At 45.9% G+C, this 25160-nt stretch overlaps 2 non-coding genes across 2 annotated transcripts; one reads left to right on the top strand and one right to left on the bottom strand.

Annotated features, from left to right (window-relative positions):
• Positions 1-17422: 17422 nt before the first annotated feature.
• trnaw-cca (transfer RNA tryptophan (anticodon CCA)) lies at positions 17423-17494 on the bottom strand. The gene has a single exon. It is a non-coding gene; the product is annotated as a tRNA-Trp (tRNA).
• Positions 17495-23755: 6261 nt separating this feature from the next.
• On the top strand, positions 23756-23828 carry trnav-uac (transfer RNA valine (anticodon UAC)). The gene has a single exon. It is a non-coding gene; the product is annotated as a tRNA-Val (tRNA).
• Positions 23829-25160: the final 1332 nt, after the last annotated feature.

Genomic DNA, 25160 nt, shown 5'->3' with positions numbered 1-25160 from the left:
TTCAGTGTTTTTAATTGCAAACTCATTTGTTTTGACACCACTCTGAAGTGCTTTGGGACATCCATCTAACATAATAAAATTACTCCACTTCAATTACAAACGGTGATATCAAAGTTACTTCCCAAACCGGGAAACGATCCCGGGTGGCCGTAGCGAAAGGAATGGTTTTGTGAAGCATTGAAAGGTGCCCGATAAATATCCCGCACTGCTAATTTAAACTCACGGTTATAATTTGTTTCAGTGCAAAAGAAGGCAAGCTCGAAGGGCCAAATAGCGGACTCCTGCTCCTGGTTCTTGTGTTCTTATGCAGAGCACAGAACAGATGATTAAATTATCAGCTCTCCCTCAGTTCGCATTTCTTTCATTGTGCAAAAGAAGAAAATGGGTTCATTAATGATGTTTTCCTGTGAAAGCAACATTCTTCGAAACCCCAGAGTGAATTGGCATATTCTACACAATCTCTCATCATAGGACAGCCCTCTCATCCCAGGAATCAATCTGTTGAACCTCTGTTGCACCACCTCCAAGGCAAGTGTGTCCTTCCTTAGATAAGTACTATGGGCGAATATCCTGTTTTTCTGCTGATTCTACTTCCTCCTCCTTTGATAGTCCTTCTCTGTACATTCTGTATTCTGCTTGTTTCTCTACTGAAATATGAGCCTGAAGTTTATCACAAGCTTCCGTTTTTGTGTTTTAGTTGATCTTCATTCATCCACCGAGCTGTAGCTAGCTATCATGCTATTTCTGCACCCTGCATGAGAACGTGTCTAGTCGTTACCCGATCTATCTCCTTTTTGAATGTCTCCCAATGTGCATTTACTGTTTTACTGAGAAATCTTTGGTTTCAATCTACCTGGGCCGGATCCCTTGCAACTCAAAAAATTAGTCCTCCTACAGTTGGGTATTTTCACACATGATTATACCTTCTCCTTTTCCATAACTACTCTAAACCTAATGATATTGTGATCACTGTTTCCTCAATGCTCCTCCACAGAAACATGCTCTACTTAATCCATTTCCGAGATCCAGAACTGCTTTCTTCCCCATCGTGCTGGAAACATACTGATGGAGAAAGTTCGAATACAGATTTCAGGAAATCCTCCCCTGCATTTTCCCTTTGCATGGTTATTTTCCCAGTTTACGTTGAAGTCCCACATTATCACGACAGATCTTGAATCTTTCTGCATTTTACCTAAATTTACACCTCTTTATCCTTCCCACTATTAGGTGGCTGATAAAATAATCGCTCATCTAACACTCTACAGGCACATTCATTTAAAAAAGAATGTCGGATGGGAATAGGGCCACAAATCCATGAACAATATTAAATCACATGAAGCGATGGAAAAATTACATAAAATATGAAATAATTACTTTGCCTCTGTATTTACCAGGGACACAGGGCAGATGGACATGACGGTGGAATAATGTATGGGAAATTATATAACTGCAATAAGTAAAGAGGAGAAATATTAAATGAACGAACCAAATGAAAGGAGGATTGAACCCCTGGTCTGGATGGATTACATCCATACACTTTAAAATAATTCAGCGAAGAGATAGCAGGAGCACTATTACAAATATTTAATGATTAGTTTGAAAAATGTGTATGTCAGAGGAATGGCGGATAGCTTACGTAATACTTATATTTGAGATGGAAGATAGAACATGTCCGGGGAACTATAGACCAGTCAGTGGAACTTCGGTGGTAGGAAAATAATGGAATCCCTACTAAAGTAGAGAATAGAAGAATATCTATAAACCAAAAATATAATTATGTATAATCAGCGTGGATTCAAAAGCAAAAGTCTTGCTTGACCAACTTCTTTGATTTCATTGAAGAAGTAACAGGGAGAGTAGACCAGGGTAATGTGGTCGATATAATATACTGAAATTTCCAAAAAGTCTTTGATGAGGTACCACATATTAGGATAATGATTAAGGTCAGAGCTTGCGGTGTTAGAGGACAAGTCGTGGAATGTATAGCGAGCTGACCCCAAGACAGAAAGCTGATATAGGACTGTTATTCTGAGTGCAGAAGGTGTAAAGTGGGCTCCCATGAGGATCAGTGTGGGACCAATGCTGTTCACAATTTAAATTGTCCATTTAGACTTTGGAATCAAAAAAACAATTTCTACACTTTCAGATGAGGCCAAATTGGGGTGGGGCTGATAGACATTATTAAGGAGGACTGCAACAAACTACAACAAGACATTAATAATCTTGTAGACTGGACATTGAATTGGCAAATTCAATCCAACACAGACAGAGTGAGGTCATGTAATTTGGTAAGAAAGATAAGGTCAAATACTACGTGAGAATAAGAATCTAAGTGAGGTCAAGGAGCAAAGGGATCTCAGAGTTGAAATACAAAAAAACAGTAAAGGTCGTGATGCGGGTTATACATCCATAAAAAGAAAATGGAGCACCAAGGGTTAATTCAAGACGGATAGTGTTGAAAAGTAGTGAAGTTCTGTTGAACTGGTATAAAACTTTCTTTGGACCACACTTGCTGTACACTGTACAATTCTCATCGCCGTGTTATAAGAACATAAGAACATAAGAACATAAGAATTAGGAACAGGAGTAGGCCATCTAGCCCCTCGAGCCTGCTCCGCCATTCAATAAGATCATGGCTGATCTGGTCGTGGACTCAGCTCCACTTACCCGCCCTCTCCCCGTAACCCTTAATTCCCTTATTGGTTAGAAATCTATCTATCTTTGACTTCAAAACATTCAATGAGCTAGCCTCAACTGCTTCCTTGGGCAGAGAATTCCACAGATTCACAACCCTCTGGGAGAAGAAATTCTTTCTCAACTTGGTTTTAAATTGGCTCCTCCTTATTTTGAGGCCGTGCCCCTTAGTTCTAGTCTCCCCCACCAATAGAAACAACCTCTGTGCCTCTATCTTGTCTATCCCTTTCATGATTTTAAATGTTTCTATAAGATAACCCCTCATCCTTCTGAACTCCAGGGAGTAAAGACCCAGTCTACACAATCTATCATCATAAGTTAACCCCCTCATTTCTGGAATCAGCCTAGTGAATCGTCTCTGTACCCCTTCCAAAGCTAGTATATCCCTCCTTAAGTAAGGTGACCAAAACTGAACGCAGTGCTCCAGGTGCGGCCTTCCTAATACCTTATACAGTTGCAGCAAGACCTCCCTGCTTTTGTACTCCATCCCTCTCGCAATGAAGGCCAACATTCCATTCGCCTTCCTGATTACCTGCTGCACCTGCAAACTAACCTTTTGGGATTCATGCACAAGGACCCCCAGGTCCCTCTGCACCACAGCATGTTGTAATTTCTCCCCATTCAAATAATATTCCCTTTTACTGTTTTTTTTTCCCCAAGGTGGATGACCTCACACTTTCCGACATTGTATTCCATCTGCCAAACCTTAGCCCATTCGCTTAACCTATCCACATCTCCTTGCAGCCTCTCTGAGTCCTCTACACAACCCGCTTTCCCACTAATCTTAGTGTCATCTGCAAATTTTGTTGCACTACACTCTGTCCCCTCTTCTAGGTCATCTATGTATATTGTAAACAGTTGTGGTCCCAGCACTGATCCCTGTGCCACACCACTAACCACTGATTTCCAACCGGAAAAGGACCCATTTATCCTGACTCTCTGCTTTCTGTTCGCCAGCCAATTCTCTATCCATGCTAATACATTTCCTCTGACTCCGCGTACCTTTATCTTCTGCAGTAACCTTTTGTGTGGAACGTTATCGAATGCCTTTTGGAAATCTAAATACACCACATCCATCGCTACACCTCTATCCACCATGCTCGTTGTATCCTCAAAGAATTCCAGCAATTACATGGCCACTATGGTCAGATGTTCGACCCCAGTCAATGAACGACACTCAATACAGTTGTACAATGACAGATAGTCCCAGTAATACAGATTCAGTCCGGTCAGATATTGCAGTCTGCCCAGTGCCTCTCAGCTCTCACAACCATATTGTGACAGCGAATCCCAGTAAGAAAGAGAGCTTTTAGTGCCGAGGGCAGGTGCAAGTATACAAAGTGTTCCAACAACAGCAATAACTTCATAATTTGCATGTCTGCAGAGTACAGAGTTACGGTTTCTGTTAAAGGAATGGCATAAATGAGCAGTGGGAATTTGGCTAATGTGGACTTCCGATTTTTTGAAATTATGTCACTGCCCCTATCATTTAATGGTCATCACTACATTGTCAGATACAGAACAAGGCCAAATATGGATCACACACAGAGTTACACAACGTCAATGAATATAATCACTGACCAGGAAGAGCAGTGACTGCAAGGATCACGTAGAATATTTTATCAATGATGGAAAATGTCGCAGGCATTGTCATGTATTCAACCAGCATTGTAACCCATGTATAAACTGACCTAAGTTGTACACCGTGAGAACACTGACCACTAGGTGGGAGACACTCCTAACCTGGACCTTCAGGTATAAAAGGGGAAGCTCCACCCACCTTCATCACTTGAGTGCTATGGAATAAAGGACAGGTCACAGACTGACCTACTCTCAAGCATAGGCCTTGTGTGCATTTATACTGTGAAGTAAGGACCTATCAATGGCGACAAGAAACTGGGATTTAAACCACGCGAGCATGGCCACTAGCAGAACAGACGAGAGGTACTGTGTTAAGGAATGGTTGGGACAGAGATTCAACATTGTTAAAGCAGCACACAGTTCTCCAGGCAGACAAGGTCAGTCAGGCATGCCCCAACATGTTGTCGAACCCAGAGGGGGAGTTCGACAGAGACAATGGCAAGCTAAACAGTGATTCACGCCATTGCAAGGGACAATACGGCCAGTAATGGGGCCATCAACACCTGTTAATAGTGCACTCAAGAACAATAACAGGGGCAGTCAGGGACGATCGACTGGAAAGGGATCTTTAGTTTCAAACCGTAACTCATGCTGGAGGCGTGGAGGCATACATTCAGCCGGAGTTTGCAGAGATGAGCAAAATGCCTGCAGAAATTGCAGAAATGCACACTGGGGGAAATCGCTGGAAGCTGAAGTTCAGCGAGTTCATGTGGAGCACGTATACAGTTCATACACCAGGACGCCACCAATATTGATGAAAGTGCTCCTCAATGGCATCCCAGTATCAATGGAGTTTGACACGAGTGCCAGCCAGTCCCTGATGGGTATCAAACAGTTCAAAAAGTTGTGGGCATCCAAAGCCAGGAGGCCAAAATTATCGCCGATTGACGCACAGCTACGGACTTACACCAAGGAGATCATTCCGGTGCAAGGCAGCGCCACGGTAGTCGTGACCCACAAAGATTCAGAGAACAGGTTGCCACTCTGGATTGTCCCATGGGACGGCCCCCACTATTGGGGAGGAGTTGGCTTGCTGTCATGAACTGGAAATGGGGCGATGTCAATGCAATTTCCTCTGTGGAGCGAGTATCATGCTCACAGGTCCTGGACAAATTTGACTTATTATTTCAACCCGGCATTGGCACTTTCATGGGGGCCAAGGTAATGATTCACATAAACCCGGACGCCAGGCCAGTACAACACAAGGCCAGAGCGGCGCCGCCCGTGATGCGGGAAAAGATGGAAGGCGAATTGGACCGCCTCCTGAGGGAAGGCATCATCTCGCCAGTCGAATTCAGTGACTGGGCGAGCCCGATTGTGCCAGTGCTCAAGGCGGATGGGTCAGTCAGGATATGTGGCGATTACAAGGCCACCATCAATCGGGTGTCACTCCAAGACCAGTACCCACTACCGAGAGCGGAGGACCTCTTTGCGACGCTATCCGGTGGCATACTTTTTTCAAAATTGGACCTGACCTCAGCTTACCTGACCCAGGAGCTGGCGAGTGAGTCGAAGAAGCTGACCACCATCACGACACACTAGGGGTTGTTTGAGTACAACAGATGTCCGTTCGGGATTCGCTCGGTCGCCGCTCTCTTCCAACGAAATATGGAAAACCTCCTCAAGTCGATTCCAGGGACGGTGGTTTTTCAGGACGATATCCTCATTACGGGTTACGAAACTGAAGAACACCTCCACAACCTGGAGGAGGTGCTACGCAGATTGGACCGGGTAGGTCTGCACCTGAAAACTGCGAAGTGCGTCTTCCTAGCTCCAGAGGTAGAATTCCTGGGGATGAGGGTAGCAGCAGACGGGATCAGCCCAACTGCATCCAAGATGGAAGCGATCCAGAGAGCACCGAGACCCCGTAACACGACGGAACTGCGTTCAATCCTGGGGCTCCTGAATTATTTTGGCAACTTTCTTCCCAAATTGAGCACGCTGCTGGAACCGCTGCACGTGCTCCTATGCAAAGGTCGTGAATGGGTCTGGGGGGACAGCCAGGAAAGGGCTTTTAATAGAGCACGCAATTTGTTATGTTCCAACAATCTGTTAACGCTATATGACCCATGTAAGAAACTTGTGTTAACGTGCGATCTGTCGTTCTATGGTGTCGGGTGTGTGTTGCAGCATGTCAATGCCAAGGGTCAGTTACAGCCGGTAGCTTATGCCTCCAGAAGTCTGTCCCAGGCAGAAAGGGGCTACGGGATGGTCGAAAAGGAGGCGCTCGCATGTGTATATGTGGTAAACAAAATGCACCAGTACCTGTTTGGCAGAAAATTTGAGCTGGGGACAGATCACAAACCCATAACGTCCCTTTTGGCCGAAAACAAGGCCATAAATGCAAACGCATCGGCCCGCATACAGAGGTGGGCACTCACGTTAGCTGCCTATGACTACGCAATTCGGCACACACCGGGCACTGAAAACTGCGCTGATGCACTCAGCAGGCTCCCACTTGCCACCACTGAGGGGGCTACCGAGCATGGTGCTGAGATGGTCATGGCTATTGAAGCTTTCGGAAGCGAAGGCTCACCAGTGACAGCCCGTCAGATTAAAGTCTGGACAAATAGAGACCCGCTATTGTCTCTAGTCAAGAAATGTGTCCTGAATGGGGACTGGGCAGCCACGTACAGGGCATGCCCTGAGGAATTTAAACCATTTCACAGGGGCAGGGATGAACTCTCGATTCAAGCCGATTGCCTACTGTGGGGAAACCGCGTAGTCATGCCCCAGATGGGCAGAGAGGTGTTCATCAGAGAACTCCACAATGGGCACCCGGGCATTGTCACGATGAAGGCAATTGCCAGGTCACACGTTTGGTGGCCAGGGATAGACGCAGATCTGGAACTTTGTGTTCGCAGGTGCAACACATGTGCCCAGCTGGGCCATGCGCCCAGGGAAGCCCCCCTTAGCCCCTGGCCAAGCCTTGGTCACGCATTCACGTGGACTACGCAGGTCCTTTCATGGGGAAAATGTTTTTGGTTGTAGTAGACGCCTACTCCAAATGGATCGAGTGTGACATTTTAAATTCAAGCACATCCTCTGCCACGGTAGAAAGTCTACGGGCAATGTTCGCCGCCCACAGTCTAGCGGACATCTTGGTCAGTGACAATGGCCCGTGCTTCACAAGCACTGAATTCCAGGACTTCATGGCAGGCAATGAAATTAACCATGTTAGAACGGCACCGTTCAAGCCAGTCTCAAACAGCCAGGCAGAACGAGCAGTGCAGATAATCAAACAGGGGATGCTCAGATTCCAAGGGGGTTCCCTACAAACCTGCTTGTCACGCCTCCTGTTGGCCTATAGATCCCGACCACACTCGCTCACAGGGGTTCCACCCGCAGAGCTACTAATGAAAAGGACGCTCAAAACCCGATTATCCCTTATACACCCCAACATGAAAGAAATTGTCGAGAGCAGGCGCCAGTCACAATATTACTACCATGACAGGAATGCGAGGGCATGATGTATTGATGTAAATGACCCTGTTTTTGTCCTCAACTACGCTGCAGGGCCCAAATGGCTCGCAGGCACTGTGGTTGCCAAAGAGGGAAATAAGTTTCTGGTAGTTAAACTTACCAATGGACAAATCTGCCGCAAACATGTGGATCATACAAAAAGGAGGTTCAGCAACCCCATAGAAGAAGCAGAGGAAGAGAACGATATAGAGTTCACTCCACCACAGGTGACCGAACACCGGAACCAAAGGGAGGAGAGCCCAGTCACTGTGGGCAGTCCGGACAGGCCTGAGCACTGCAAACAGCAGACGCTCAGGCCAGCGCCCAACAACTGGAGCCCCAACTCAGGCGCTCTACAAGGGAGCGTAAACCACTAGAGAGACTCAACCTGTGATCCCAATAAGACTTTGGAGTAGGAGGTGATGTCATGTATTCAACCAGCATTGTAACCCATGTATAAACTGACCTAAGTTGTACACCGTGAGAACACTGACCACTCGGTGGGAGATACACCTAACTTGGACCTTCAGGTATAAAAGGGGAAGCTCCACCCACCTTCATCACTTGAGTGCGAAGGAATAAAGGACAGGTCACAGACTGACCTTCTCTCAAGCATGGGCCTCATGTGTATTTATACTCTGTAGTAAGGACGTATTAGGCATTTTCTGTGTAAAGCGATGCTGCCTCTTCATGCTTTCGGCAATCTCTCTGAATTAAACTCTGAAATATTCCTGGAGCCTTTCAATTATATCCTGTGGGCTCCCCACTGGGACAGTCAAGATGCAACAGAGTTGAAATTAGTTTCTGTAGTTTGAACAAACACATTACGGCCGCTGATTTGAGTCCCTCATAACATAGAATATGTTTAAATGCAAAATTCCGAAATTGAAGCTAAACGTCCCAAAACTGGAAAATGTTGATCAGACTTATTATATAATGTAATTGGAAATGATGCTCTCTCTCCAATGGCCGTGTTCCTTCAAACACAATCAGACACATTGTATTGATTGTACATTGTTCTGATGAATGTTTTGCACTCTTCTGTGTTAATTCAGTGATTACTTTCCAAATGTTAGCTGAGTCTCTCGGGTCTGCTCTACTTCACTGCGGTGTGCGGCTACCTACTATAACTCTGGATATGTAATTCTCAATTAAAGTGCAGTGCTCATTTTACTGTCGAACACTCATTTGTTCTAACTTAGAGTCAGCAATGAGTAAGGATCCATTTTTCCACAGCACCTGAAACAAATACAGCATGTCAAATCAATTAATGAAACACCTCGAACTAATAAAATAAGGTGCAATTTTCCCTCATAGTATGAATCTTAAATGTACGGTTTCATTCTGGGTAATCTGCGTAATACGCCTTCAAAGGCAATGGGAAAACATCGCCAGGGTGCAAAATAATTTGTTCTGGGCTCTGCATGTTTGTAATGTAGACAAATTTGCTGCTGATACAAAGATATGGTGGGAAAGCAAGTTGTGAGGAGGACGCAAACAATCTGCAAAGCGATATAGATAGGGTCAGTGAGTGAGCAAAAAATTGGCAGCTGCAGTATAATGTGGGAAATATGAGGTTATTCACTTTGGTCGGTAAAACAAAAAAAGCTAATAATTACGTAAATGGGGAGAGGTTACAAAATGCTGTGGAGCAGAGGGATCTGGGAGTCCTTTTACAGAAGAACATAAGAAATAGGAGCAGGAGTAGGCCATACGGCCCCTCGAGCCTGCTCCGCCATTCAATAAGATCATGGCTTATCCGATCATGGACTCAGCTCCATTTCACTGCCCGCTCCCCATAACCCCTTATCCCCATATCATTTAAAAAGCTGTCAATTTCTCTCTTAAATTTATTCAATGTCCCAGCTTCCACAGCTCACTGAGGCAGGGAATTCCACAGTTTTACAACCCTCTGAGAGAAGAAATTTCTCCTCATCTCAGTTTTAAATGGGTGGCCCCTTATTCTAAGATCATGCCCTCTAGTTCTAGTCTCCCCATCAGTGGAAACATCCTCTCTGCATCCACCATCTCAAGCCCCCTCATAATCTTACACGTTTCGATAAGATCACCTCTCATTCTTCTGAATTCCAATGAGTAGAGGCCCAACCGACTCAACCTTTCCTTATAAGTCAACCCCCTCATCTCCAGAATCAAACTAGTGAACCTTCTCTGAACTGCCTCCAAAGCAAGTATAGCCTTTCGTAAATATGGAAAACAAAACTGCATGCAGTATTCCAGGTGTGGCCTCACCAATACGTTATACAGCTGTCGCAGGACTTCCCTGCTTTTATACTCCATCCCCTTTGCAATAAAGGCCAAGATACCATTGGCCTTCCTGATCACAAAAAGTTAGCATGCAGATACAGCAAGTAATTAGGAAGGCAAATGGAAAGTTGGCCTTTATTTCAAGGGGGATGGAATATAAAAGTACGGAAGTCCTGCAACAACTGTACAGAGCACAGGTGAAACCACACCTGGAGTACTGCGTACAGTTTTGCTCTCCTCATTTCAGGAGGGATAAACTTACATTGGGGGCATTTCACAGAAGGTTCACAAGGTTGTCTTATGAAGAATGGTTGAACAGGTTGGGATCTACCTATTGGAGATTAGCAGAGTGAGAGATGATATCTTTGAAAGGTGTAAGATTCTGAGGGGGCTAGACAGGGTAGATGCAGAGAGGATGTTTCCCCTCGTGGGGGAATCTAGAACGAGGGGACATAGTTTCAGAATAAGGGGTTGCCCATTTAAAATGGGGATGAGGAGGAATTTCTTCCCTCAGAGGGGCGTGAATCTTTGTATTTCTACCCCTGAGATCTGTGAAGGCTCGGTCATTGAATATATTTAAGGTGGAGGTAGACAGATTTTTGAACGTAATGGGAGTCAAGGGTTAGGCGGAGATGGCAGGGAAGTGGAGCTGAGGCCAAGATCAGATCAGCCATGATCTCACTGAATAGTGGAACAGGCTCGAGGGGCTAAATGGTCTCCTCCTGTTCCTATGTCCCTCTGTGTAAGGTCTGGGAAACACACGGTGGTGATCTTTGGAAACTTCAACTAAATGGTGTTGTTTTAAAGGGGATGCAGAAACAGAGTGACCGAGAGATTTACACACAGCAATATTTGAAGGTGGGTAGACAAGTTGATAAGGTTATTAAAAAAGAATACAGGACCCTTGGCTTTATAACGTGAAATAGATTACACTGGTGAGGAACTTACACCAAAGCTTTATAAATCCCTGCTTAGGCCTCAGTTGGATCCTGTTTACAGTTCTGGGCACCACAATTTAGGAAAGATATCGAGGATTTGGAGAGAACATAAGAAATATATAAGAAACATTTTCTGTTGTTATTGAAAACACAAACACAGGTATTCATTGAAATCCAATCCGTAGGTGGCCACACACAGATTGAAGAGAGCCAGGGAGACCGACAGAATCGGGAAACATCGGTTAATGGACAAGAGATATTGACAAGGACTAAAACCGCTTTGAGACCAGACAATTGCGGGAACCACTGTGGTTAATGAAAGGGCTTTGGATGGTTGGTTTCCTGACACACTTGTAATGTGGGGAAAGATGTGCCCAATCACCCCCACATGGACCTCAACTCTTTCAGAAGCAAGAGAGTGTGTAACCTGGGTGTATAACATAAAGTAATGGGGTCCTTAACGATTAAAGCCCATTATTAATTCTCTCACACACTTCAATTATGTTTATGAAATGAATTGATGGAAAATTCAAGAACTGAACTTTAATGAGTTAAGGAACTTTAATCATTGATGAACTTTTATCCCCTATCTGATTTTACACACACTGTATTTTAGGAGAGTGAGTTAAAATGCCCATCGATCATGATACAAGGAACCTGGGGCTACTTTTAAAAAATGTATTCCACAAAAAAATATTCTCCAAAACAATGTTTCTGTCCGTGCTCAAATCGAGGATATTTCAAATGTGTGGCGAACGTGATAACCGTTACACGACGGAAACCTCTGCTTACACCTCGAAAAAAAGCATCCTGCAGCGCTGCCTCACTTCCCAGCAGCAGATCAAAGCCGCAAACAAACCCATCGATCATTCCCACTTTCCCACCTCCACAGATACTGCCCGACCTGCTGAGTGTTTCCAGCATTTTCTGGGGTTGATGTGCGTCGCTTTCAATCTTTGAAATTTCACCAAGCAAAGAAACGGTCAATCGAACTGACCCTGTAAGCACTTTCTTCGCGTTTATTCACAGGAATATCTGCAGTCGGGAGCAGAAAAGGAATTAAAACCGAATACCGTCTTCGGGACAATCAGAATACTTCGTCACAGACAAGGCACCGGAAGGCTGGAAGGCAGATCACACCGGTTGTGGGAGAGCTGGTTGGCGGTGACATGGAAGTGTCTGCAGTGTGCGGGACCAGACTGCTTCCATACATCCACACTGAATGTCCACCCTTTATTTGGGAAAAGTACAACTGAGAGTGGACAAGTTCCATCCCGGTCGGAGCAATCTGAAGGTTTAACTGACTGACACCCTGGTTTTGGATGTCGTGCAGTGTGCACTTACGTCAGTCTCTGTGACGCAATGGTTTAGCGCGTTGGGCTATTAACCTAAAAGTTGGTGGTTCAAGCCCACACAGAAGCGAAGTTTTTAACTGTGTTTTCCCTGAGGATTCGGTGCTGCACGGTTCCAGTTTGTCATTGCGCGTTTTGACTGCACAAACATATTCCGCAAACATTACCAGCTGTGCTGTTACCCAGTGAGTTCCCACTCCAATACTTTTATGAGCATTCAGTTCAAGTGTAGAGTTTCAGTGTATACAGAACTGTACAGTGATATCAGAAAATTTTACAAGGTTGTGGGACATTGTGTTTTGTTAATATTGAACCACGAATATGAATCAATCCATTTTTTCCAATATTTAATTGAGCAAGTTTTCAAAATGTTTCCACCCAATTTTGAACCAGGAACTTTTCGCGTGTTCGGCAAATGTGACAACCACTACACTACGGAAACACTGCATTTGAAGTAATGTTAGGAACATAACCAGAGCTTTAACCTACACAGCTGGACTATACTTCAGGAGCTTGTTTTACGAGAATAGAAAGACGGTGCTATATTTAGGAAGGCTGTGAGTGTGGTAGGAATTGATCCAGTGTTTCCCAGACTTTACACATAGGAACAGGAGCTGGCTATTTAGCAGCGAGTGGTTAGGATCTGGAATGTACTGGAGGCAGACTCAATCTTATCTTTCAAACAGGAGTTGGATAAGTGTCTGAAGGAAAAACAATTGCAGGCCTCAGGGGAAAGAGCGGGGGAGTGGGACTCGCTGAGAGTCGGCACGGGCTCGACGGGCCGAATGGCCTTCCGTGCTGTAACCATTCCATGATTCTATAAGTTAGTGGCACATTTCATAGTGTGGGTGGAAGCAGAACATTGCAAAGGGACATGGATTGAGTCGGCAAAACAAGAAGCATCTGATTCAGGAGATTCCGGTGAAGCGGAAATTCGGGAGTTTAATGAATTTGAAAGGAACATTTTTGTTTTGTGCAGTTTTGGTCAGAGAAATGTTTGTGAAAGGAATATTTTGCACAGATGAATGCAGCATTTAATCTTCTGCCTTAACACTTCTTTCTGGGTGTCGGGGTCACATTTCTTTTCGATGTCATTCTTCCAGAATTGATATTTCCTTTGCTGTTTCACAATAACCAGACCCTTGCTCTAAAGTCAGTTGCACTATTTCCCCAGTCTCCTGTTGATGTTACCAGCAATGAACATTTTGAATCAGATCCCTAAAGCACAGTGTGTAAAATGGGACATGTTTTAACAATTAACGTGGGGCTCACACCCCTGAATCCAAGATTAAGATTCTCATGCTCGACCGATTGACCGAGCCGGGCTTCTGCCAAATGCACCTTTTTGTCGCTGATTGCAGCCAGGCGCCTGTTGGCTCCGCCCCTGATGTTTAAACTTGCTGTCGAGGAACTGAGAGGATCCTCTTGAATGGCGGACCAGGCTCGAGGGGCCGAAAGGCCTACTCCGGCTCCGAATCCTGACATGTTTATGATCTTATAACCTTTCACAGGAGAACAAACTCGCCCCTGAGCATGCATGAGGAGACAGCTCCAGAAAATATTCCCACCCGGTGAGCTTTCGCTTGTAAGTGTAAAGTCCTGACCCTGCAGTACAGACTCAGACGAGGCACATGCTGAAGTCAAGGTCACTCTGGACCTGCACCTTTATTTCACAGCTCTCAAGTGCCACACTTGCCTGAGACCTGCCTTTATATACCTGTGTGGAACAGGTATGCAGTGTCTCCTACAAGTGCACCTCTGGTGGTAACGTATGCTTGTGGTTACAGGTCATATCTAGTTACAGTCATGTATAGCATGGTAAGATACAGTTATATACAGTAGTGTGAGATACATGACATCAAACTCCCCCAAGGTCTTATTGTCTTTATAGATTCAGACTCTCAGGTGGTCTACGCTCTCGCGTGGAGCGTCTTAGTTGTGGTTCAGTTGTTTGCCTTGGTGCCTGTTTTTCTTTCAGTGTGATTGCTGGTATCTCGCCTGGGCTGTCTGTTGAGACTGCCCTTTCCTCATGTTGTTCCCTCTGTCAGTCCACCAGGTGTGGTGTGAGTTCCATACTGTAGTCTGCCTCTCGTCCTGCAGTATTGTTGGTGAATCTACTTTTTACTTGGTCTACATGCCTCCGGCAGGTTTGGCGATTGTCCATTTGTACAACCAGTAGCCTGTTTCCTTCCTTGCCTGTTACTGTCCCTGTACGTCATTTGGGACCCCTGCCATAGTTTAGCACAAGCACTTTGTCCCCTATCTCATTCCACCTCCCCCTCAAATTTAGGTCATGGTACTCAGTTAGCTTCCGGCGCTTAGCCTCAACAATTTCATGCATGTCTGGGAGGATTAACGAGAGCCTGGTCTTTAAGGTTCATTTCATCAATAGTTGCGCGGGGGGAACCCCAGTCAACGAATGTGGACGAGATCTGTATGCCAGCAGCAGTCGCGACAGGCGGCTCTGCAGCATGGGACCTTGGATTCTGAGCATGCCTTGTTTAATGATCTGCACTGCTTGCTCCGCCTGGCATTGGAGGCCGGCTTTAACGGTGCCGTCTTAACGTGATTTATCCCGTGGTCAACTATAAATTCTTGAAATTCTGCGCTAGTGAAGCACGGACCATTATCACTGACCAATATGTCAGGAATTCCGTGCATTGCAAACATGGTTCTCAGGCTCTCCACAGTGGTGGATGTAGTGCTCGAGTTTAAAATGGTGAACTCGATCCATTTTGAAAATGCATCAACGTCTACGAGGAACATTTTGCCCATGAATGGGCCCGCATAGTCTACATGCACCCGCGACCACGGTTTTTGTGAGCCAGGGACAGGGGCTTAAGGGGGCCTCCCTGGGGGCATTACTGAGTTGGGCACAAATGGTGCACCGACGGATGCAGAGCTCCAAGTCCGCGTCAATGCTAGGCCACCAGACGTGGGATCTGGCTATGGCCTTCATTAGGACGATCCCCGGGTGCTCGCGGTGGAGCTCCCGGACAACGCCTCTCAGCCTCGCAAGGGCATAACTACTCGGCTGCCCACATCAGGCAGTCTGCCTGTAGTGATAGTTCATGCCTGCGCCTATGGAAAGGTTTGATCTCCTCGGGGCAGGCATCGCGGCTCTCTGCCCAGTCACCAGTTAAAACGCATCTTTCGTCCAGGCTCTGATTTGGTGCGACATCATGGGCGAACCTGTGGATTCAAAGGCACTGATTGCCATGACCATCTCACAGTCCTGTTCGTCCGAACCTTCTGTGTTCGCCAGGGGTAGCCTGCTAAGTGCATCGGCACAGTTGTCTGTGCCTGGTCTGTGCCTTATTGTGTAGTCGTAAGACACCAGCATGAGTGCCCACCGCTGAATGCGTGCCGAGGCTTTGGCGTTTATTGCCTTGCACTCAGGTAGCGGGGACGTGAGGGGTTTATGGTTGGTTTCTAACCCGAACTTGGCCACGAAAAGTTATTGGTGCATCTTTTTGACACCGTACACGCACGCGAGTTCCTCCTTCTCAACCATATCGTACCCGCACGCCACCCGCGAAAGTGACCTGGAGGCATAAGCAATGGGTTGTAATTTACCCGCATCATTGACATGCTGTAAAACGCACCCGACCCTGTACGCTGACGCATCACATGTAAGAACTAACTTTGTACCTTGGTCAAAAAAGGCTAAAACACTGTTGGAACATAGAAGATTGAGTTCTTTATTGAAGGCGCGTTCTTGGGCGTCCCCCCAAAACCAATCTCACCCCTTTCTGAGTAGCATGTGGAGAGTCTCCAGCAGCGTGCTCAAGTTCTGTATAAAGTTCCCAAAGTAATTGAATAGCCCGAGAAAGGCAGGCAGTTCCGAGATATTCCAGGGCCTGGGTGCCAGACGAATTGCTTCGGTTTTTGATTCTGTTGGCAGATTCCATCAGCGGCAATCCTTCTGCCCAAAAATTCAACTTCAGGCGCGAGAAACAGACACTTGGATTTCTTAACTCTTAGGCCTACTCGATCCAATCGACTTAGTACTTCCTGCAAATTGCGGAGATGGGAGTCGGTGTCCCTGCCCGTGATGAGTATGTCATCTTGAAACACAACCGTCCCCAGGATGGACTTGAGCAGACTCTCCATGTTGCGCTGGAATATAGCAGCTGCCGACCTGATGCCGAATGGGCATCGATTGTACATAAAAAGGCCTCGATGTGTGTTGATGGTGGTGAGTAGCTGAGACTCTTCGGTCAGTTCTTGCGTCATATACGCAGATGTATCATCTAGTTTCGAGAAAAGTTTTCCTCCAGCCAACGTGGCAAATAGGTCCTCTGCTCTGGGCAGCGGGTATTGGTCCTGCAGGGAGACTCTGTTTATGGTAGACTTGTAATCCCCACAGATTTGTACGGATCCATCAGGCTTCATGACGGGGCTGATGGGACTTGACCAGTCGCTAAATTCCACGGGTGAGATAAAGCCTTCCCGCAGGTCCAGTTCGTGTTCAATCTTTTCCCTCATCACATAAGGCACAGCTCTAGCCTTGTGATGGACCGGTCTGGCATCCTGTGTGATGTAGATTTTAACTTTAGCCCCTTTGAAGGTACCCACACCTGGCTGAAAGAGATGTTCAAAATGACTTAGAACTGTAGAGTGGTGTGAGATACATGACAGTAAGGAGAACGTGTGAACGGCCACACTGCGGAAACATCTCCAACTTCAGCACCAGGTCAGACGGAGATGCTGAGCGAGCAGGTGAACTGCAGGATCCCACTTTTTAGGAGCTGATCGTTGTGCCAAGCAAATGAGTTTTGCTTAATGACTAAAAATAAAAGGTGCTAGAAGTGGGATTCAAACCCACACTTTCAGAGCAGACTGAACACAACAGCTTAGACCGCTCGGCTGTCCTGACTATCCAGTGCTGTATATGGTCACCTGCAGGTTGATTTTGAACTTTTGTGTCTTGTCACAAGAAATAAATGAGGGCAACAGGTGTTTCTCTGCCTGACACCGGGGAAACAGTGAGACAGACCTTGGAGCAAGGGTCTGGTTCTTGCCAAACAGCAAATAAAATATTAATTCCGGGATTACCCAAAAGAGCAGTGACCTTGACGTGATTTGAACACACAACCTTCTGATCTGGAGTCAGACGCGCTACCGTTGCGCCACAAGCTCTACACAGGGAGTGTGAGATGTTCGTCTATATGAAGATTCCGCAATACAAGGGGTTTTAAAATCCCTGCCCATTCCCACCAGGTATCAGAAGAAGCGCTCACCTGCCAGTCACCGTATGTTTTTGTTTAACTTTTGTGTTGTTTTCACGGGAAAGCATCATTAATTAACCCGTCATCTTCTTTTGTACAATGAAAGAAATGCTGACTGAGGGACAGTCGATACTTCAATCATTTGTTCTGTGCTTTGCATGTTAACTGTTCAACCATATCCCATTTTACACACTGTGTTTTAGGAGTCTGGTTCAAAATCCTCATCGCTGGCGACACCAGGAATCTGGTGCAACTTTTGTCAAATTTAACAGCACCGGTTATTCCGACACGCCAAAGTTCCCCAGTGGATCCATTTTCTCTCGCTAAAAGTTATCTATTTATTGGTGAAATAAAGAGCAATTAAGGAATAAGGGATTCCTTTTGCTAGGAGAATAAAGAGCAAATAAAAACAGCAAATGCTGGAAATCTCAGCAGGTCAGTTAACATTTGCCAGGAGACAAGACTCGCCTCCGATTGTTCCCCTATAGGAAATTTCAACACAATGTTCTCGCCCGGCATCGAACCGGTGACCTTGCATATGTAAAGCAAACGTGATAACCACGACACTAGGGAAACCTCTGGCACAGGGACCTCAACAAACGGGAGCTGACCAGTGAGCTCCCTCTGTGCTGATCACCACTGATTTTTAATGTGGAAGCAAGTCATCCTCGACTCCGGGATTACCTAAGAAGAGAGGAGGATCAGGAATGTGTTGGCTCACCTGAAACAACTTCTGTCCCACACTGGAAGTTCTCAATCCTTCTCCTCCGCTGCCCTTTACAGAAATGTCACGTGTTCACTTCCACATCCTCACAGTGGGGCCACAGAGGCTCCTACCGTCTCCCCGCGGTCAGCGAACTCGCCCAGTTTGTAAAATTAAACCCGGGACATGTGTCCGGCAAAGGGCAGGAGAAGCAGGAGAGTGTGCAAGCTCATTCTGTAACAGATAGTAGTGGGGTTATTAACGGCGATTACAGCAATCATTAATCCTCTCACACACCTCAATTATGTTTCTGCGATGAACTGATTGAGAATGGAAAGGGTTAATGCTCGGGATCTTAACCACTCAACCAGGGAACAGCTTCGATAATTTGTATAAATATAAAAATATATATTTATATATGAACCTGTATGTCAACGGCAAGCTGTCTAGACCTCATGGCACAACGGTCGTGAATCTAACTTTGAGCGAGAGAAATTGTTGCACGGTGACACCCATTTCATCTTTTATTCCCTTTTAAACACTAGAAACTGAGACAGGGGGAATAAATAGAGAAATAAAAGCACAGGGATACAGACAAGAGGAAGAGAGAAGGGGAAATACTGTCCCCACCCAGAACTAATGCAGAAACCCCTCTGCTGCACTCGGGGTGGCCACCCAGAGCCTGGATACACTAACGTCTCAACAGCTCATTGACTGTCGGAGTGGGATCGTGCGGCGCTTCAGAAGACAGGTCGAAAAAGCAAAGTCACTGATTCCGTCTCAAGTGCTTCTCTAATCAAGAGCAGCCACACACAAAAAATTGCTTTTATAATGGCTATACATTACCGTTATGATTGTCAAGCAGTTGGTTCATTGATCTAAAGGTGTGACTTTAGATGAGTCGAAGTTAAATGAAATTTGTGAGAAGTCCTGGGTTCCAATCCTGGACGAGTCCATTATTTTGCCGGCGAGTTTTGAAATTGCATAGAAATTTTGCAAAGGAAGACTTGCATTTCTGCAGTGCCTTTCAGGAATTCATGACGCCCCAAAGCGCTTTACAGCCGTTGAGTTATGTTTGAAGTGTTGTAGTATGGGGAAAGATGTGCCCAAATCACCCCACACGAACCTCAACTCTTTACAAAGGAGTTTGGTGCAAATAATCAGGTGCCTCAGGGACTTGGACTTTCTTTGATAGGGTTCTGCTTGTACCTGCATTCAAGCTTGAAACAGCAACTGGGCTTCCATCTCACGGGAGCAGCGTGTAGCGGTTAGCGAGTAGGTGACGAGGTTTGGGGTTGATGTGCGTCACTTTCAATCTTTGAAATTTCACCAAGCAAAGAAATGGTGAATCCAACTGTCCCTGCAAGCATTTAGTTCCCGTTTAATCACAGGAATATCCGCAGTCAGGAGCTGAAAAGGAATTCAAACCTAATAAGGCTTCGGGACAATCAGAATACTTTGTCACAGACAAGGCACCAGAAGGCTGGAAGGTAGATCACACCGGTTGCGGGAGAGCTGGTTGGCAGTGACATGGAAGTGTCTGCAGTGTGCGGGATCAGACTGCTTCCACACATCCACAATGAATGTCCCACCCTTTATTTGGGAAAAGTGCAACTGAGAGTGGACAAGTTCCAACTGATCGGAGCAATCTGAAGCTTTAACTGACGGACGCCCTGGTTTGGGGTTTCTTGCAGTATGCACTTGTGTCAGTCTCTGTGGCGCAATGGGTTAGGGTGTTCGGTGTTAACCAAAAAGTTGGTGGTTTAAGCCCTCTCAGGGACTTCAACTGTTTTCCCCGAGGATACTGTGCCGCACAGTTCCAGCTTGTCATTGTGTGCTTTGGTGTCACGAATATATTCTGCAAACATTGCCAGCTGTGCTGTTATCCAGTGAGTTCCCACTCCAATACTTTTATGAGCATTCAGTTGAACTGTCGAGTTTGAGTGTATACAGAACTGAACATAGATATCAGAAAATTTAACAAGGCTGTGGGACATTGTGTTTTGTTAATATTGAAGCATTAATACGAATAAATCCATTTTTTCTAATATTTAATTAAACGGGTTTTCAAAATGTTTCCGCCCAGTTTCGAACCAAAGATCATTCGCGGGTGAAGAAAATGTGACAACCACTACACTACGGAAACACTGCAATTGAAGTGATGTTAGGAACATAACCAGAGCTTTCACCTACACAGCTGGCCTACACTTCAGGAGCTGGTTTTATGAGAATAGAAAGACGGTGCTATATTTAGGAAGTCTGTGAGTGTGGCAGGAATTGATCTCGTGTTTCCCAGACATTACACATAGCAACAGGAGATGACCATTTAGCAGCAAGTGGTTCGGATCTGGAATGCACGGCTTGAAAGGGTGGTGGAGGCAGACTCAATCTTATCTTTCAAACGGGAGTTGGATAAGTGTCTGAAGGAAAAACAATTGCAGGGCTATGGGGAAAGAGCGGGGGAGTGGGACTCGCTGAGAGTCGGCACTGGCTCGACGGGCCGAATGGCCTTCCGTGCTGTAACCATTCCATGATTCTATAAGTTAGCGGCACATTTTATAGTGTGGGTGGAAGCAGAACATTGCAAAGGGACATGGATTGAGTCGGCAAAACTAGAGGCATCTGATTCAGGAGATTCTGGTGAAGCGGAAATTCGGGAGTTTAATGACTTGGAAACGAACATTTTTGTTTTGTGCAGCTTCGGTCAGAGAAATGTTTGTGAAAGGAATTTTTTGCAGAAAGGGATGCAGCATTTCATCTTCTGTCGTAACACTTCTTTCTGGGTGTCGGGTGTCATTTCCTTTCGATGTTATTCTTTCAGAATGTATATTATCTTTGGTGTTTCACAATAACCAGACCCTTGCTCTAAAGTCAGTCTCACTGTTTCCCCAGTCTCCTGTTGATGCTACCAGCAATGAACATTTTGAACCAGACCCCGAAAGCAGTGTGTAAAATGGTTTATGGTTTAAGAGTTAACTTGCAGAGCAGAGATAAATTATCCAATTATGGAATCTCCTTCAGTTAGAATTTCTTTATTTGTGCAAAAGAAGATCATCGGTTAATTAACGATGTATTCCCGTGAAAGCAACATAAAATGTAGTTAAAAAGTAATCAACAAACTTGGTGTTCGAACCCGAGAATCTGATATTAAAAATCTCACGCTGTATCAACTGAGCTCGCTGTGCTTCTGCTACAGCAAACGTTTTTGTCACTGATTGCAGCCAGGCGCCTGTTGGCTCCGCCCCAGATGTTTAAACTTGATGTCGAAGAACTGCCAGGATCTTCTTGAATGGTGGACCAGGCTCGAGGGGCCGAATGGCCTACTCCAGCTCCTAATCCTTACATGTTTCTGATCATATGACCTTTCACAGGAGAACAATCTCGCCCTGAGCATGCATGAGGAGAAAGCTCCAGAAAATATTCCCACCCGGTGAGCTTTCGCGTGTGAGGTGAACGTGTTAACCGCGACACTGCGGAAACATCGCCACTTTCAGCACCCGGTCAGACAGAAATGTTAAGCGAGCAGGTGAACTGCTGAATCCCACTTTTAAGGAGCTGGTCGTGGTGCCAAGCAAATGAGTTTTGCTTAATGACTAAAAATAAGAAAAGGGATTTGAAACCGCGCTTTAAGAGCAGACTGCAAATTGAACGCAGCACCTTCGACGGCTCGGCCATCCAGACTGTAAGTTCATTTAAATTTTGAACTTTTGTGTCTTGTGACATGAAGTAAATGAAGGCATCTGGCATATCTGTGCCTGACACCAGGGAAACAAACATTGGAGCAAGTGTAAGGTTATTGCCAAACAGCAAAGAAGTTTGCAACTTTTGAAGAACAATGATCCCAACATGATTTGAATACACAGCTTTTTGATCGGGAGTCAGACACACTACCGTTGCACCACGAGGTCTACAGTGCAAATTGTCCATGTTTGGAAACATGAAGGTTCCTGAAACACAGTTTCATTTGCCCTGCATTGGTGCAATGAAAGGGCTTTAAAATCCCCGGCCACTCCCAGCGTGGGTCAGACAGCATCAGAAGCAGTGCCCACCTGTCACTCACCCTCTCACGCCCGCTTTCATCACCTGCTGCCCGCGGACTGCAGCAAATCCAGTTCATCATCATCATAGGCAGTCCCTCGAAGAGAGGATGACTTGCTTCCTCGCCAAAGAAGGATGAGTTCACAGGTGTTTCAATATTCCAGGCCCTGAAATGTATGTTGAAGGGTGGAAGATGCCTGTGCGTGGATTTTTTTTAACGTGTGCTGGCCGTTGCACCCCAGCCATCACACGGGCTTGACAGTTCGAAGTATTCGTCCAGTGCCAAGGGTTAAACACGACGACTGGAGACCAGCTCTGCTGCACGGACCCAGTGTGCACACATATCACAGAGTGGGCTGGTCTGTGCTGCCCCTGGGCCCCTGGGCCCCTGGGCCCCTGGCCCTGAACTCATGCCTCCCCTGGGCCCCGATCACATCCCTCCACAGTCTCTCGCCGCTCCTTCGTCCCGATCTCGCCGCTCCTGCTGTATCTGCCCACGCTCCAATCACTGACCTGGACCTTGATGACATCACACTTCGCTGCCGCCACCCTCCTGCACCAGCTCGCGCTGCTCCCTGGAGCAGTCTCCCGGGACCTCCAAGCTGCTCCCAGGGCCGCTCGCCGTTCCTTTTATGGCCCCGACCTGCCGCTGGTGTTCTCCCGTTAGTGTATCCAGGCTGCGGGTGGCCACCCCGAGCGCAGCAGAGGGGTTTCTGCATTAGTTCTGGGTGGGGACAGTATCTTTCCCCTTCTCTCTTCCTCTTGTCTATATCCCTGTGCTTTTATTTCTCTATGTATTCCCCCTGTCTCAGTTTCTAGCGTTTAAAAGGGAACAAAAGATGAAATGGGTTTCATTGTGGAACAATTTACTTCACTCAAAGTTAGATGCACTGCTGTTCGCCATGAGGTCAAGGTAGCTAGCCGTTGATATTCAGGTTCTTATATAAATATATATAAATATATCAACATCTATCATAACTGTTCCCTGGTGGTCGAGGGGTTAAGATCTGCCGCACTGACGTGGTAACGATACTCGATCAATTCATCGCATAAAAATAATTGAGGTCTGTGAGACGATTAATAATTGCTGTAAGCACCATGAATACCAATACTTTCTGTGATAGACCGAGCTTACAGACTATCTGGCTTCTCCTGCCCTTTGCCGGGCACGTGTTCCGGGTTTAATTATACAAACTGGGTGAGTTCACTGATCGCGGGGAAACGGTAGTAGCCTCTGTGGCCCCACTGTGAGGATGTGGAAGTGAACACGGTGGCTGGGTGATCCGTGACATTTCTGTAAAGGGCAGTGGAGGAGAAGGATTGAGAACTTGCAGTGTGCGACAGAAGTTGTTTCAGGTGAGCCTCCTCATTCCCGATCAGCAGAGGGAGCTCACTGGTCAACTCTCCTCTGTTGGGGCTGCTGTACCAGTGGTTTCTGTAGTGTAGTGGTTATCATGTTTGCTTTACACGCAAAAGGTCCCTGGTTCGATCCCAGGCAGAAACATTTTGTTTAAACTTGCGAAATGGGAACAATCGGAGGCGAGTTGAGTCTCCTGGCAAATGCTGCCTGATTTGCTGAGATTTGCAGAATTTGCTGTTTTTATTTGCTATTTATTCTCCTGGCAAAAGGGCTCCCTTAATCCTGAATTGCTCTTTATTTAACCAATAAATAGATAACTTTGAGTGAGAGAAAACGGATCCACCGGGGACCTTTCGCGTGTGAGGCCAACGTGATATCCGCCACACTGCAGCCCATCAAAGGGCGAGAAACCACTGAATATAGAGGATGAGCTCACAAATATCAGGGGCAGTGCAGTCTGGTCAACGTCAAAACCTCCTTTCTTATTCAGCAGAGGCATGAACTGGAGTCAGACGCCACAAAGTTTAATTAAAGACACAAATACAAGTAACACTTCTAAATCTTTTCACTGTAAAATTATTTTACTTTATTTGAAATCCTGCTGCATTGAATCTGAAAAGGAGCACCATAGGATTCTATTTTCTGTGCACGGTCGGAATAACCGGTGCTGTTAAATTTGACAAAAGTTGCCCCAGAATCCTGGTGTCATCAGCAATGAAGATTTTGAACCAGACTCATAAAATACAGTGAGTAAAATGGGTCAACATGCATAAGAACATAAGAAGATAAGAAATAGGAGCAGTAGTCAACCATACGCCCCTCGAGCCTGCTCCGACATTTAACACGATCATGGCCGATGCAATCATGGACTCAGGTCCACTTCACTGCCCGCTCCCCAAAGCACAGGACAAATGATTGAAGTATCGACTCTCCCTCAGTTAGCATTTCTTTCATTGTGCAAAAGAAGGTGAGGGGTTAATTAATGATGCTTTCCCGTGAAAACAATACAAAAGTTTAAGAAAAAAACATACGGTGACTGGCAGGTGAGCGCTGCTTCTGACACCTGGTGGGAATCGGCGGGGATTTGAAAGCCTCTTGTATTGTGAAACCTTCATATCGCCGAACATCTCAGACTTCATGTGTGGACCTTGTCAGGCAATGGTAGCATGCCTGACTCCAAATTGAAAGGTTGTGTGTTCTAATCATGTTGGGGTTGCAATTATTTTCAACATTGTTCTTCCAGAAAATATTTTCTTTGCTGTTTGGCAATAACCAGACCCTTGCTCCAAGATCTGTCTCACTGTTTCCCCGGTGTCAGGCAGAGATACGCCTGCTGCCCTCATTTATTTCATGTGTCAGGACACAAAAGTTCAAAATCAATCTGCAGGTGGCCACATCTAGCATTGAATACTCAGGGTGGCGGAGTTGTTTAAGGTGCTGTGTTCAGATCGCAGTCTCCTCTGGAGATGCATGTTC

Source organism: Pristiophorus japonicus, unplaced genomic scaffold, assembly GCF_044704955.1.
Source record: "Pristiophorus japonicus isolate sPriJap1 unplaced genomic scaffold, sPriJap1.hap1 HAP1_SCAFFOLD_262, whole genome shotgun sequence".
In the NCBI taxonomy this organism is placed as follows: Eukaryota; Metazoa; Chordata; class Chondrichthyes; family Pristiophoridae; genus Pristiophorus; species Pristiophorus japonicus.
The sequence above is the reverse complement of the archived record's forward strand: the minus strand, read 5'-3'. Positions and strand labels throughout refer to the sequence as shown.